This window comes from Bos mutus, chromosome 2, assembly GCF_027580195.1.
Source record: "Bos mutus isolate GX-2022 chromosome 2, NWIPB_WYAK_1.1, whole genome shotgun sequence".
Lineage (NCBI taxonomy): Eukaryota > Metazoa > Chordata > Mammalia > Artiodactyla > Bovidae > Bos > Bos mutus.
In genome coordinates this window covers 15,402,748-15,416,051 of record NC_091618.1, presented here as the reverse complement: position 1 = coordinate 15,416,051, position 13,304 = coordinate 15,402,748, and the positions used below count along the sequence as shown (strand labels likewise).

General features: G+C 55.3%; 1 protein-coding gene across 2 annotated transcripts in view; it reads right to left on the bottom strand.

The window, feature by feature from the left end:
* Nucleotides 1-12,431, bottom strand: part of ZNF362 (zinc finger protein 362) — a 40,382-nt gene extending 27,951 nt beyond the window's left edge. The window contains exon 1 of one of the 2 annotated variants that reach the window (XM_070385071.1): nucleotides 12,294-12,431. The gene's annotated coding sequence lies outside the window, so the exon portion shown is untranslated. Of the gene's footprint in view, nucleotides 1-9,934; nucleotides 9,989-12,293 lie in introns of those variants that run through there. The other variant, XM_070385079.1, reaches the window with a different exon arrangement.
* Between the last annotated feature and the right edge of the window lie 873 nt (nucleotides 12,432-13,304).

Genomic DNA, 13,304 nt, shown 5'->3' with positions numbered 1-13,304 from the left:
AAGCCTTCTGGGACTGCGAGGCTATGTTGGGCGCCCCTCTTCTCTGTTCCCTCTGTGCCCTGCATTTCCATCATCAGACACCTGTCATTCCATTTTCTGTCTGTTTTCTCATCCATCTCTGCAGTTGGACATGCTCTCTATCAGGGCACAATAGAGGCTGAGTCATTTACCTTTAAGCCAAAAAGTACCTGATAAATGTTTGAATGAATGAATAGTCTAAGTAGAGGGAACTGAAAGTGTCATGGCCTAGATAGAGGAAAGTCCCCTCCCCCTCCTCTGAGTCCCCGCCACCCACTATGGCACTATGTTGTCCCCTGTGTTATACTCTTCCCTATTTCCTGTATCTTAAGCCCTATCTTCCTAATTGATCTGAGAAGAGATTGTGTGCTGTAGACTGCTGCTGCTGCTGCTGCTAAGTCGCTTCAGTCGTGTTCGACTCTATGCGACCCTGTAGACGGCAGCCCACCAGGCTTCCCCGTCCCTGGGATTCTCCAGGCAAGAACACTGGAGTGGGTTGCCATTGCCTTCTCCAATGCAGGAAAGTGAAAAGTGAAAGTGAAGTCGCTCAGTCGTGTTTGACTCTTAGCGACCCCATGGACTGCAGCCCACCAGGCTCCTCCATCCATGGGATTTTCCAGGCAAGAGTACTGGAGTGGGGTGCCATTGCCTTCTCAGTGCTGTAGACTAGCAGACCCAAAAAAGTTATTAACAGCTAATAAACATAGAACTGGTTCTGCTTCCCTAGCAGTGAAAATTAAATGAGCTTCACATGTTAAAATAGCAAAAAGCAAGAAGAACATGGTAATGCTCAATGCTGGTAAGGGTATGGTGAAATTGGCACTCTCCTGCATTATTTCTGGGAGTGTAAATTGGAAGTCATTTCTGAAAACAATCTGGCAATAATGTGTCATGAGCTCTATAAAAATGTTCAAACTTCCTGGTCTAGCGATCCTATTCTTGGTCATCTGTCCCTAGAAAATACCCCAAATATAGACAAAATTTTATGCACAAAGCTGTTTGCTTCAGTGGGTTTTTTTTTTTTTCCAGTAGCAAAAATCTGGAAAAACCAAAATTTTAAACAACAGGGGGATGGCTCTGTAAATCATGTTACACAGTGACACAGGCTATAGTCATTGATAATAGCCAATGTTTACTGGCATTGTAATGACTCATTTTACATTCATATCGACCTCACAAAGATCTGAGGCACAGAGAAATTAGGTAACTTGCCCAAAGTCATGCAGTGTGTGTGTGATCTGAACTCAGAAAGTCAGGCTCCGAAGCTCAGGCTCTCCACCCTGACACTAGATCCATTAGAAAGGATTAAAACCACCCTGCAGTCATTTAGAAAACACTTGTGATGCAACAATAATGGGAGTGGGGGGAGAGTTTGAAATTATTTGTATAGATAGAGCAATGACATCTATATAAAAACCAGGTGCTGGAAGAAAAGATAGGAAGGAAATACCAAAATACTAGCACTGTGTGTTTCGGGCTTGGGGTGGGGACAGAAATGGGGGTAGGTTTTGGTTTACTTCATTTCTCTATTCTTGACTTTTCTGCAGTGTGGCTACATGACTTTTTAAGGAATATTTTTAATAACACTAACAGTTCAGCCAGCTTTGGCCAAGCAAGACACCCCAGCCCCCGCCTATGGTCCCATTAGGATTCTGGCCTCAGGCCCTGCAGGTTTACCCAGGAGACCTGAGCTCAGAGAGGGCCAGGAGCTTGTTCAAAGGCCCACAGTAAGCCTCGAGCCCCACTCCAGACCCAAGCCAGGAGTGCAGTCAGAAAGGGATTCCTCTTTCCTATCTGGGGACTTTGGAGCCAAAGTCAGACAAAGGAAAGCCTGTCTACTTTCTCACTCACTCTCCTGTTTAAAATCCTTATTGGGTTGCCATAACTTTGGGAACACAGTTCAAACTCTCCAGGGTGGCCCAGAGGCCTTTGTTAAGGAGGCCTTGCTGGTCACATGCATCCGGACAGGTACATCCCCACAGCATCCCTCCCTCCAGCCTCACTACACTACTCTCAGGTTCCCAAAACAAACTGCTCTCGTGCCACCGTGACTTTGCACAGGCTCTGCCCTTCCATGTGGGGGCCATCACCCAGCGGGAACCTTGTCAGATACCCATCAACCATCAGGAGTTAGGTGAGGTGTCACTGCCTAGAGGAAACCCTCCTGATCACCACCCCGGTCCTAGGCTCTATTTGCAGCCTCTCCCCTGAGCTCTTGCAGTGTCCTGGGCTCCTCCTCCACTGCAACCAACGCACTGATCCCACTACCTTAGAACTGCCTGGTGACTTATCTGCCCGAGCCCCAGGGTGGCTGTGAGCTTCCCAAGATCAGGGCTTGAGTCTGGTTCTTGGCTGAGCAACTTCCTGGACAACCCTATACTGGGACTCAGCAGCACAGCCCACTAGGGCTCTTCCTTCAGGTCTCAGCTGAAGGTCACTCTCTGACCCTCTCCTGTTATACACACCCCATGGCCCTTTACACTTCCCCTCCCCTGCCTCTGTATCTTGGCTCTAAACATCCCCCTCCCCACCGCTGCTACCCTTGAACACAGGGTTGAGAACCTGCCACAACCCCAGAGCCTTGCACGGGACGCACAGTAGGTGCTTAAGTGCCTAGTTCACCCTAGCTGCTCGACAGATGTTCACTGAAGAAACACATGGGAGGAGGGGATGTGTCCATGTGGGCCTCAAAGATGGGGACGTTTGCCAGGAAAGCGAGAGAGCAGAGGGAGAGCATTCCAGGCAGAAACCACGGATGCAAAGACATGGGAAAAGCTGCTTGCTTCTTAGGACAGCAGTGTGTTCAAAAATATGTCCCCTGCCCCAGAGAGGGGGCTTCCCCAGTGGTTCATTGGTAAAGAATCTGCCTGCAATGCAGGAGATGCAGGTTTGATCCCTGGGTCAGGAAGATCCCGGGAACTGACAGCCCACTCTAGTACTCATGCCTGCAGAATCCCATGGACAGAGGAACCTGGCAGACTACAGCCCATAGAGTCACAGAGTGGAACACAACTGATCTGAGGTGACTCAGCACGCAGGCATGCCCCAGAGAGGGGCAACAAGGTACTGCTGGGGTAGGGCTGGGCTAGGGGTAGGGGTGCTCCTGAGAAGATGAGCTCATCCCACTGAGGGATGAACAACGACTGCATGAAGGGAAGGGGAGATGTCAAGAGAGATGCCAACGAAGGGCAGGCTGGGTGGGAAGAACTGTATGTGCAAAGGCCCTGAGGCAGGAAAGCACCCAGCGTCATGTTGGTCTGGTGTGAGCCCAGTGTGGCTTCTCACGGGCTTCCCAGGTGGCGCAGTGGTAAAGAATCCACCTGCCAATGCAGGATGCAGGAGGCACAGGTTCAATCCTGGGTCGGGAAGATCCCCTGGAGGAGGAAATGGCAATCCACTCCAGCATTCTTGCTTGGAAAACCCCATGGAGAAAGGAACCTGGAGAACTTACAGTCATAGGGTCTACAAGAGCCCAGTGTAGGAATTCGCAGGGGAAGGAGGGAAAGGTAGCCAGGGCAATTCACAAAGGGCCAGAGTCCCAGGCTTAGACACTTAGATGAAAGGCCATGTGGGGCCATGTTCAGGGGTCCCTGAGCTGAGAAAGGCCACGGTCAAGGTTTTCAGTAGACAGGTCATCATGGGGCCAGGAGGATGGCCTGCATGGACAAGCAGGAGTTGGTCTAGGAGAAAGAGAAGCTGAAGTTTCCCGTCTTCCCAGCACCTTGAGACCCCATTCCCACGACCCCTCTGCCCTCCATATGCCCCTACTCTACACAGCCCGGAGTCCCGAGTCCCAGCTGCTGCACCCCACCCCATCCCCAAGACCCAGGCCAGCCTCGGAAACTTGCTCCTGGGAACTTCCTGTGAGGAACTAGGCTCCCGAGGGTCCTGGATCCAATTAGGCTGGGTTTCCGCAGCCCTGCAGGGCTGGGAAGGGCTGTTTTCATTGTGAGGCTGGGGCTGATCAGAGCAGAAGGGGGCTGCTGTCTGCGCCCTGGTCAGTGGGAGCTGGGATGCTGCACCCTCCCCTCCCAGTCCCCCCTCTCCCACGATCGGCCACTCAGACACCCAGGGTGGTAATCCTCTCTGGGAGCCCCAGCGTCTCTGCCAGGGAACGGGCCATGACTGCCTTCTCAGGGCTGAGAGGACATTCTGCAGGCTTTGAACCCATGCCCTCCTCTGCTGCCACGTCCCCTGTGGACCCCCAGCTCCCATCCCCAGTGGGAACTCCTTCTGCCGGTGTGAAATGACCATAATAATAAGTCACTGAGCGCTTCTTCCATCCCAGGCACCGTTAGGTGCTTTACAAGCATTTCTCACTCAGGCTCCTAATGACCCCTGTGAGGTGGATGCTGTGCACATTTTGAAATATAACACACATTCAGGAAGATGCCTGGAACAAAAATGAGCAACTTGACGACTTATTACAAAGCCCACATCCAGGGTGCCCCAAAGCCCCCACCCATGTCTATTCAACATGTCTATTCAAAGTCCCCCACACCCCACAAAGATTCCACCCTGCTGGCTTCTACCGCAATCTCTCCCTTGCCTGTCTGGGTTCATGAATGAGACTTGGAGAGGATGTAACTTGCCAACCATGCAGCTGGTGGGGGCAGAGGGAGCCCCTTCTGTCCGCTCACTGTGTGACCTTTAGCAAGTCCATTTCCTCTCTGGGCCTTTGTTCCTTCCTCTATAAAACAAAGAGATGCAACTAAACCACAGCCTGGGTTCTTGGACCCTCTGAGGGGCAATGTGGCCACTGAGTATTGAAAGTACAGATTCTGGAACAAGACAAGGTCAAAGCCACAGAGACTGTTACCGAACTGGGATGATCACAGTATCTCCTCAGCATTGCTGTGAGGATCTGATGAGTTAATAGGTATAACATCTTTAGAACAGAGCCTGGTCCGTGGTAAGGATTCCGTGGTGGCTGCTACCATTTTGCTATGAGGTTCTCCAAGGCACATGGGAGCCTTTCCTAACCTTCTGAAGACTCCTGGAAATGGGACCAACCAGAGATGTCAACTGGGCTGGGGGCAGGGGGCGGGGTGCAGTTTCTCAGGACCCACAGGGCTGCCCGGTGGCCTGGTAGAGAGCCAAGTCTGGGATTAGCTCAGAGCAAGAGCCAGCTGCTGAACCCCAGCTGCCGCCTGGCCCCCAGGAGCTTTCTAGATAGGTCCTTGGGGGTCCCAGGCTGGGAACCCCCAGCAGGTGATCACAGCCTGTACTGGGACTGTATCTCAGGACTCCTCGGGGGCAGCCTGTGGGGCAGGAAAGATGGGGCCCAAGGCTGGCGTGGCAGCCTGCAAAGTGAGCCCTGAGCCGCGAAGGGAGGGCTGGGCTGATCAGAGAGAGGGATGGGTTGGGTCTGGGCTGGACATGTGGGTGGGAGGGTCAAGGCCACGGAAGACCTAGCACAAGCCCGGGCAGACCAGGCCCACCTCCCCCAGGTCTCAGGGCCACCACCCTCTCCGTGGTCCTTGACTTCCCACCTCGGGGCCTTCACTCCGGCTCTTCCCTCCGCCTGGAATGCCCTCACCCGGAAAACTTCAAGCCAGATCACTTCATCCCTGAAGCACCTCTCCCCTATACACACCATCATCATCACTGGTTACAGTAAATGTAAAAGCACTAAGCTATAGGACAGCCCTCGTCATAGGAAAGTGGTTCCTTTCCAGCAGGTAATGGAAAGTCTGTAATCATATCCTCAGCTGTGTTTGCCTCAAGTCTCCAGACCAGGGCAGGGACGACATCGGTCCCCCCCACTGGTGTCCCCAGCATTGAGCAGGGGGCCTGGTACACAGTAAGTGCTCGAGAAGCATTGATGAGTGAAGGCGGGAGGTCCAGGCAGGCTGCAAGCAGATCTGGGTGGGGCATGGGCACACGTGAGTGCACAGGTGTGCGGGAGGGATCCTGGCCAAAGGATGTAAGGCCCGTGTAAGATGCACTGACGTGTAAAACACACGTGTGCAAGATTATGGCTGCGTGTAGGTGATCAACACAGCATGCACATGAGCGTGGAAGGACCTGAGCAGGGGCAGGCAGGCGGCCGTGTGTGGGTTCCTGGGAGGTACACGTGGGTATATGACTACCGTGTGTAATCCGTGGGTGGCAGGAGTGCATGCCTCTATTGACGTGTGTGGACACACACTCTAGTGGACTTGTCTTCTGAATGCCCAGCTCCTATAGCCCCAGTTCAGGGCATCTCTGGTAGTGTTTCTGAAATAGCAGGGCAGCCCCTCAAACTGGCAAAAGTGGGGTAGCGGAGGTAGGGTCAAAGGTGAATGTGGAAGGACTTGGGGTGTGAATATGTGTGTGCGTGATGTCTGGAGGGTGTATCCACCCCAACCAGGTGCCCCTGCATTGAATCCCAGAAGCTAAAATGGCTAGACTGTCCCCTCAAGGAGCATGAAGCCTTTGCTCAAAGCTCAGAGATGGACTCAAATGATGAGGACTACCCCCACGGACATTCTGCCACATGGATGAGGCAGAGACAAGGCAGGATGCTGTGGGCCCCACAGCCAAATCCCAAGGCCTTCCCCACACACCGTAACACTCAACACACCACTCAGTCCCCTCCCCAAATCCTTACCAGCTTCCAGAGTCTGACCATAGTCCTGGCAGTAGGAAGCTGAACCCACAGCCCCCAACACACTTCCATGCCACCCACCTCTCAATCCCATCCAAGTCCAGGTGGGGTGCTGGGCCCTCTGCAGCCCTGTGCATCAGAGAACATTCCCCACCAAAGTGGAGATAAGGAGGGCGCTGTGACAGAGGGAGCAGCTCCCCTACCAGGGCTGTTGCTGCCTTTGACCCCAAGACACATACCATGGCAGCCAAGTGACACCTGGGGAGAGGAAAGCCTACCAGGCAAGGCACCCAGAGGCGTGGGTGGCCCTGGACAAGGCCCACACCTCTCCTTTCCCGCTGCAGTCTCCCCAGTGGACAGACTGAGGTTTGGCTGGCTAATCTGTGAGGTCTGCCTCTTCAGTTAACATGTGACTTTAGATCGAGTGGTTCTCCAAGGACTGGGTACATATGGGGCTACATGGAGATGTCACTGTCCTGTTGCCTTAAGTACACCAAGCCTGTCCAATACCCTGGACCAGGGCCAAGCGCGATGCTACAGGGACAGGAGGGGCTCGGGAGGCATGTATGCTTGGTGCCAGGTCACACATACACCACCAGGCACCGGGTGGTCTGCCCCCAGGGAGCTCACAACCCAGTGGGGAGAAAGAAGCTGCTGAAGTCACAAAACAACAAGGTCAGAAGCACTGGGAAACCATAACGCTAACATCACTTCCCAAGTGTTATTCACAGGGTGGGAGCAGCACTTTGCCCTCTGTAAAGATGATCTTTCCAGAAATGACGATGGTCTGACAAAGGGAGGCTGAGGGGCCTGGTCAGGAGGGAACTCCCCATCACTCTAGTAGAGATCAGAGGCCCTCTTGTCAAGGATGGGGGAAGGGGGTTCCCGCTCTGCAGAGGGGTCGGGTGAGTTTGGGCTTCCCCTCAACAGCTGTGGGGTTCTAAGGCGGAGTCCTGGAGTGCTGCATTCAAGTCACACAATGTGCCTGATGAGCTCTGTGGACTTGGCTGTTATCTCATGTCTCTGTGCCTCTGTTTCCTTAGCTGTAAAATGGGGGTGATAACAATGAAGATTAAGCATGTCCATGTTTACAAAGCCTTTTGGAACATGGCCTGGCACAAAGTGAGCACTCGGGGCCACTAAACAAATAAGGCAGTGAAGAGCCTCTACGTAAGGGTCTAAACCCCAGATCGGGGCTTCCCTGGTGGCTCAGTGGTAAAGAATCCTCCTGCGATGCAGGAGGTTTGGGTTCGATCCCTGGGTCGGGAAGATCCCCTGGAAAAGGAAATAGCAACCCACTCCAGTATTCTTGCCTGGAGAATTCCATGGACAGAGGAGCCCGGGGGGCTGCAGTCCACAGGGTAGCAAAGAAGTGGATAAAACTTAGCGACTAGACAGCAACAAAAAACCCCAGATTGGATCAAATGCAGACTCCAGTGTCAAAGGTTCTGAGTCAGAAAGCTTCTCAGATGCCAAGTTCTGAGATTGGAAGAGACTGGGATTCTTAGATCCTGTGATTTAATCATCTCATTATTTCCTGACAACAGCCTGGAGCCTCCCAGGGGAGAGGAGGGCAGAGAGCTCGGTGTCACTTCATCTCCCAGGAGCCGCCCCGCTGCAGGGCTTCCGCCACACCTGGGCTCCCTGGCATCTCCTCACCTCCATCAAAGCCACAGCCACCCCACACTAGACTCACCTGCCCACTCACCTGCATGGGGTTTAAGCACCTGCCAGCCGTGCAGACAGGCAAGAAGTGCAAATAAATACAGGAAGAAGTTTCAGATACTGGTAAGAGCTGCAAGGGATGATGTGGCCATGAGTGACAGTGGGAAGCTGTTACGGAGCAGGTGGCCAGGGAAGCCCCAACTGAGTCAAAGCCGGTGAAACAAGAAGGCACCAGCCATGCAAGCATTCTAGGTTTGGGTGGATGTGCAAAGGCCCTGTCAATAGGCTTTGTAAATTCAAGCTGCAGAAAGAAAGTTGGTCTGGCTGAACATGGTGAGACTGGGAGATAGGGGAGCTGAGATGGAGGGGCGGGCAGGCCCAGACCATAAAGGGCCTTGTGTGATGTCCTCGGTCACATCCAACTCTTTGTGAACCCAAGGATTGTAGCCTGCCAGGCTTCCCTGTCCATGGAAGTCTCCAGGCAAGAACACTGGAGTGGGTTGCCATCTCTTCCTCCAGGGGATCTTCCTGGCCCAGGGACTGAACCTGTGTCTCTTGAGTCTCCTGCATTGCAGACAGATTCTTTACCACTGCGCCACTTGGGAGGCTCATAAAGGGCCTTGTAGGCCCCTAAAGGACACTGGGTTTTTGGTCTTTGAAATGCTTAGGAAATATGAGAAGAGTTTCAGCAGGGGAATGACAAGGTTAAACAAGGTTTTCAGGGTCCCCAGATCACTGGGCTCATTCTGAAACCATAATGGTTTTCAAAATCAAGGCAGGGCCTGAATTAGTAATCAACAATCCTTCTTGATACACACCGAGCTGCTATCACGTGCCTGGCCAGGGCAGGGAGAGGTCGTAGACACTCTTGTGGTGGTTCCCAACAAGCCATGAGTCATAGAGATTACCCCATTTTACAGATCAAGAAGTAGAGGCTCGGAGAGAATGTGCCCAAAGTCGTACAAGCCATATACCACGCTGTGACAAAAAAAAAAAGGATCTTGGTCCCAGCACCCAGATTCACCATCAAAAGAGTATTTTCAAGCCTCTACTTCTCAGACAGACCTTCCCTGAGAACTCATGTGGCGCCCACAAATACTGCCTGAGCTAGTGCTTTCTGCACCCTACTGGCTTTGGAGCCCTCGAAGACTGTACTTGTATATCACATGGCTGTCCAACCCGGACTAGGGAAGCTGGGGATTGAATGGAGGGATGGACAGATGGACGGGTGATGAATGACTACTGAAATGGCTAACCAATAAATTAACAAATGTACAGTGAAAGAATAAAGGAATAATCTAGCAAACGAATGAATGAACTAATGGGTGGAGATGAAGGAAAGAAGGGAGGGAGGGAGAAAAGAAGGAAGGGACTCACTTTACAGAAAGGCAGGGAAGCATCTGCCCACAGAAGGGCTAGAGATAGACTAGTGTTGGCCATTATAATGCCCCCGGCCCCATCACTGCAACCAGCAACCAGTCATGTCCTGGGCCCAGTGGAGTCTGGTGACCAGGGAAAGTGGTTCCCTCTCCCTCTGAGTGTCTCACAGAGAAAAGAAGACAGGAAACCATGGCTCTGCTCCTAGCTGGGACCCAAATCGCTGGGTGACTTCAAGCCAGTGGCTTCCCCTCTCTGAGCCCAGATGACCTCTCCGGGCCTTACCAGCTCTGATAGTCTTAAGGGGGCAGGCTTCTACATTTTTCTTTTTTTTTTTTTACACAGTCACTGAGGTCAGTAGATGAATCTGAAAAATCAAAAACTAGAAGTTAGGAAAGACACCTATCCACAAGTACCAAAATCTACCCAGGAAAAGGCTCCCTGGACAAGGAATCCAGAAGCCTGAGTTTAAGCCCTCCTCTGCCACTGCTCAACCTCTCCAAGCCTCAGTTTCCTAAGTTTTAAAATGGAGTTGAGTATCCTCACCTTGACAATTTCACCCAAATGAGTTTCTGGGAGAACCTGATGTGATAACAACCATGCTCTACACCCAGGCAGGATTATGATGTTGGGGGCAGGGGGACAAGTGAAGGCGGACATGCTCTTCCATCCCAGTCCAGTTCTGTCCAAAATGACTCTTCCAGGAGTCAACTCCCACCTCCCCTGTCACTCTGCCAACAGAGAACAGTGGAGAGAGCCCAGACGTGAAAACCTGAACATCTCTGTCTCAGATCTCCTAACTGGCAGTGTGACTTTGGGCAAGTCACTTCCCCTCTCTGGACTTCAGTTTCTCCATCTGAAAAATGCCTAGCTTAGTTCCCCTCTGGCTCAGACACACCAAGTTCTGCAGCCCTGAATCCCTAAGTCTCAGCCTTCAACCCCTGGCTCTGCCTGAATTCAGCTCACCCTGCCCAGTGGAGCCAGAACATAGGAGTGACTGGAGGGGTCTTGCCTCCAGGAGACCTTGGGGCAGGAGTTAGACAGGCTTAGGGTCCTCCTAGGACAGACAGACTTTTCCAGAAGGGCAAGACCAGGCCCAACCTGCCCAGGCGCCTTGGACAGCGCCAGCCACACCAGACCTTGTAGACCTTGAGAACCCTTCTGTAGCCTGAAAGCCAGCAAGTCCTGACCTGTCCAGAGGGATGCTCCAGGAACTTCACCCAAGTGTAAACTCCCTTCAACAGGGAGCCTCCAGGATGCAGGGCAGAGGCGGTAAGAGCACACCACAGGGAAGAGGCTCAGACCACCCCCACCACCAAACTCTCCTGCCCCTCCCCTCAGACAGGACCCACTGGGGCTGCCCGCCTGCCCCCAGCCAAACAGCCAACCACCTGAGGGCATTCACCCAGATGGTACCTACCAGGGCCAGGAGGCCCACCAGGGGAAGGGGCTCTCCGGCGGGAGCCACCCCAGCACGGAGGACAAGAGTTCCGCCTACAATAGGGCCCTGGCCACCCATGAAGGAGACAGGCCCACCCCCCACCCCCACCCCCCACAGAGCTCACAGCTCTGAGGGTTGCACACTGCTCCAGGGCACGGTGGCAGACAGCAGGATTATTTCCTCATGCCAAGGGTCTTAGCTGGAAACCGGGGGCCCACTCAGAGCCCCTACTGCCAACCCTTTCCTCCAAATTTGAGAATATAGCTCCTTACATGCCTCTTCCAAAAGACATTCCCTGGTCCCCGAAACCCCCATCCCCAACCTTCCACAATCCCCCCCGCAGTTCTGAGGAAATGGGCAGTTAACTTTTCCCAAAAATCCCGCAAAGGCGGCTGGCTGGGGGGAGAAATGCGCCCCGAGATCCTTTCGCGGCATTTCACCGCCTTCCAAAAAAAAAAAAAAAAGCTTAAAAAAAAAGAAAACTTTCGGAGTTAACTTTAAATTCCCAACCCTCCCCCCCAAATCGCCCAGCGGCTTCCTTTTTTTTTTTTTCTTTAAAGTGCAATTGCATTGTGTCTCACCTCCCCGAAAGGCTCGCGGCTCTCGCCAAAGAAAAGGAAAAAAGCCAACCCTTCGGGTGCCCCCTCTGCTTCCAGCCGCCTCTCCCACATTCTCAGACAGTTTTATTAAAATTTTCAGACAAAAGAAAAACAAAAATGGCAGCCTGGCTTATTTTTAAAACAGGACAGGGACGCCATATTCTGCAGATCTGCAAAAAAAGGGAGAAATCCGGCACTGGCCGCTCCACCGGGCCGGCTGCAAAGTGCGCGAACCGCGCCGTTTGCAATCCGTTTATTTGCATTAAGCCCCATGAATCATTGTTTACCGGAGAATTGCAGCAGGTTTGAATAGCCCGGCTTAAGAAAACACACACACGCGCGCACACCACACACACACACGCACACTCGGAGAACAGACCAGACACGCCGCCGGAGACACTTCCTACCCCGCGCGCCGCTGTCGCCACCGCCGCTCCGGGCCGGGCCCGAGGCGCAGGCGGCCCCGGGCCCTCGGAGCGCCCCGGCCCGCGCTGACAGCGCCCGCGCCCCGGCCGGCCCCCCGCCCGCAACTCGGCGCAACTTTCCCGCGGGCGAGTGCCCGCTGCCGCCGGGCCCGCTCCCCGCGCCCCGGGCCCGCACGGACCTGGCTGTGCTGGCGGCGGCTCCGGGACGCGGCCGCAGCCCCGCGCCCGGCGGCCCGAGCAGGGCCGGGCTGGGGCTCCGGCTCCGGGCTCCGGCTCCGGCTCGGTGCGGAGCCGCGCGCAAACCTTCCGGGTCGCCTGCTGTTCACTTCTGGGTTCTGCAAGCGCCGAGGCGGCGGCGGCGGCGGCGGGAGGCTGGGTCTGCAGCGCCGCGCGGCCCCCCGTGCGCTCGGCGAGCCCCCGCGCCAGGCGCCCGGCTCCGGGGGGGCCGCGTCGGGCCCCCGCCTCTCCAGCTGCGCAGCCCGTCCGGCCCCGGGGGCTCCCGCGAGTGGGCAGCGCCGGGCTCCGGCGACGGCGCGCGAGGGGAGGGGGCCGGGCGGGGGGCGGGGGCGGGCCGCGCGCTGGGGGCCCCGCTCGGGCCCCGGGGCCTCGTCTCGAGCTCGCCGCCGCCGCCGCCTCGCAAAGTTGCGCGGCGCCCCCCGCCCGCGCCGCGCCGGAGGCAGAGCCACAAAGGAACTCCTCGCCCCCCTCCGCCCGCCCGAGCCGCGCGGGGAGGGCACCGGAGCCCGCGGCCCTAGGCCAGCCCCTTCCCCAGCGCGGGGGCTCCCGGGGCCCCGGCGGCCGCGGCCATTGTCCCGCCCAGGCCCGGCCGTCGCCTCGCCGCCCCCTCCCCGGCGACGGCGGGCTGGGGGACCTGGGCCTGCCGGGCCGTGGCCCGGACCAGGCCGAGCCTGCGCGGGGCCAGGCGGCACCCGGGGGTCTTCCTCGCAGACCGCAGGCAGGAGGGGACCCCTAGGATGGGCCCTCCACACCTGATAACCAACGATCGCGTTCAAAATCCAGCCTAAGATTTTTTTTTTTTTAAGTCGAGGACACGGGGATGGGGGCAGAAGTTTGTACATGCCAGGCCACCCCTCCCTCATTAAGCTCCAGCCCTCCCTGGCCCTAGGCCTGAGCCCCCAAAGGGTGGGGCCGCCGGAGGCTGTCAGCGGCTCGCCTCGCCGAGTCTCTCA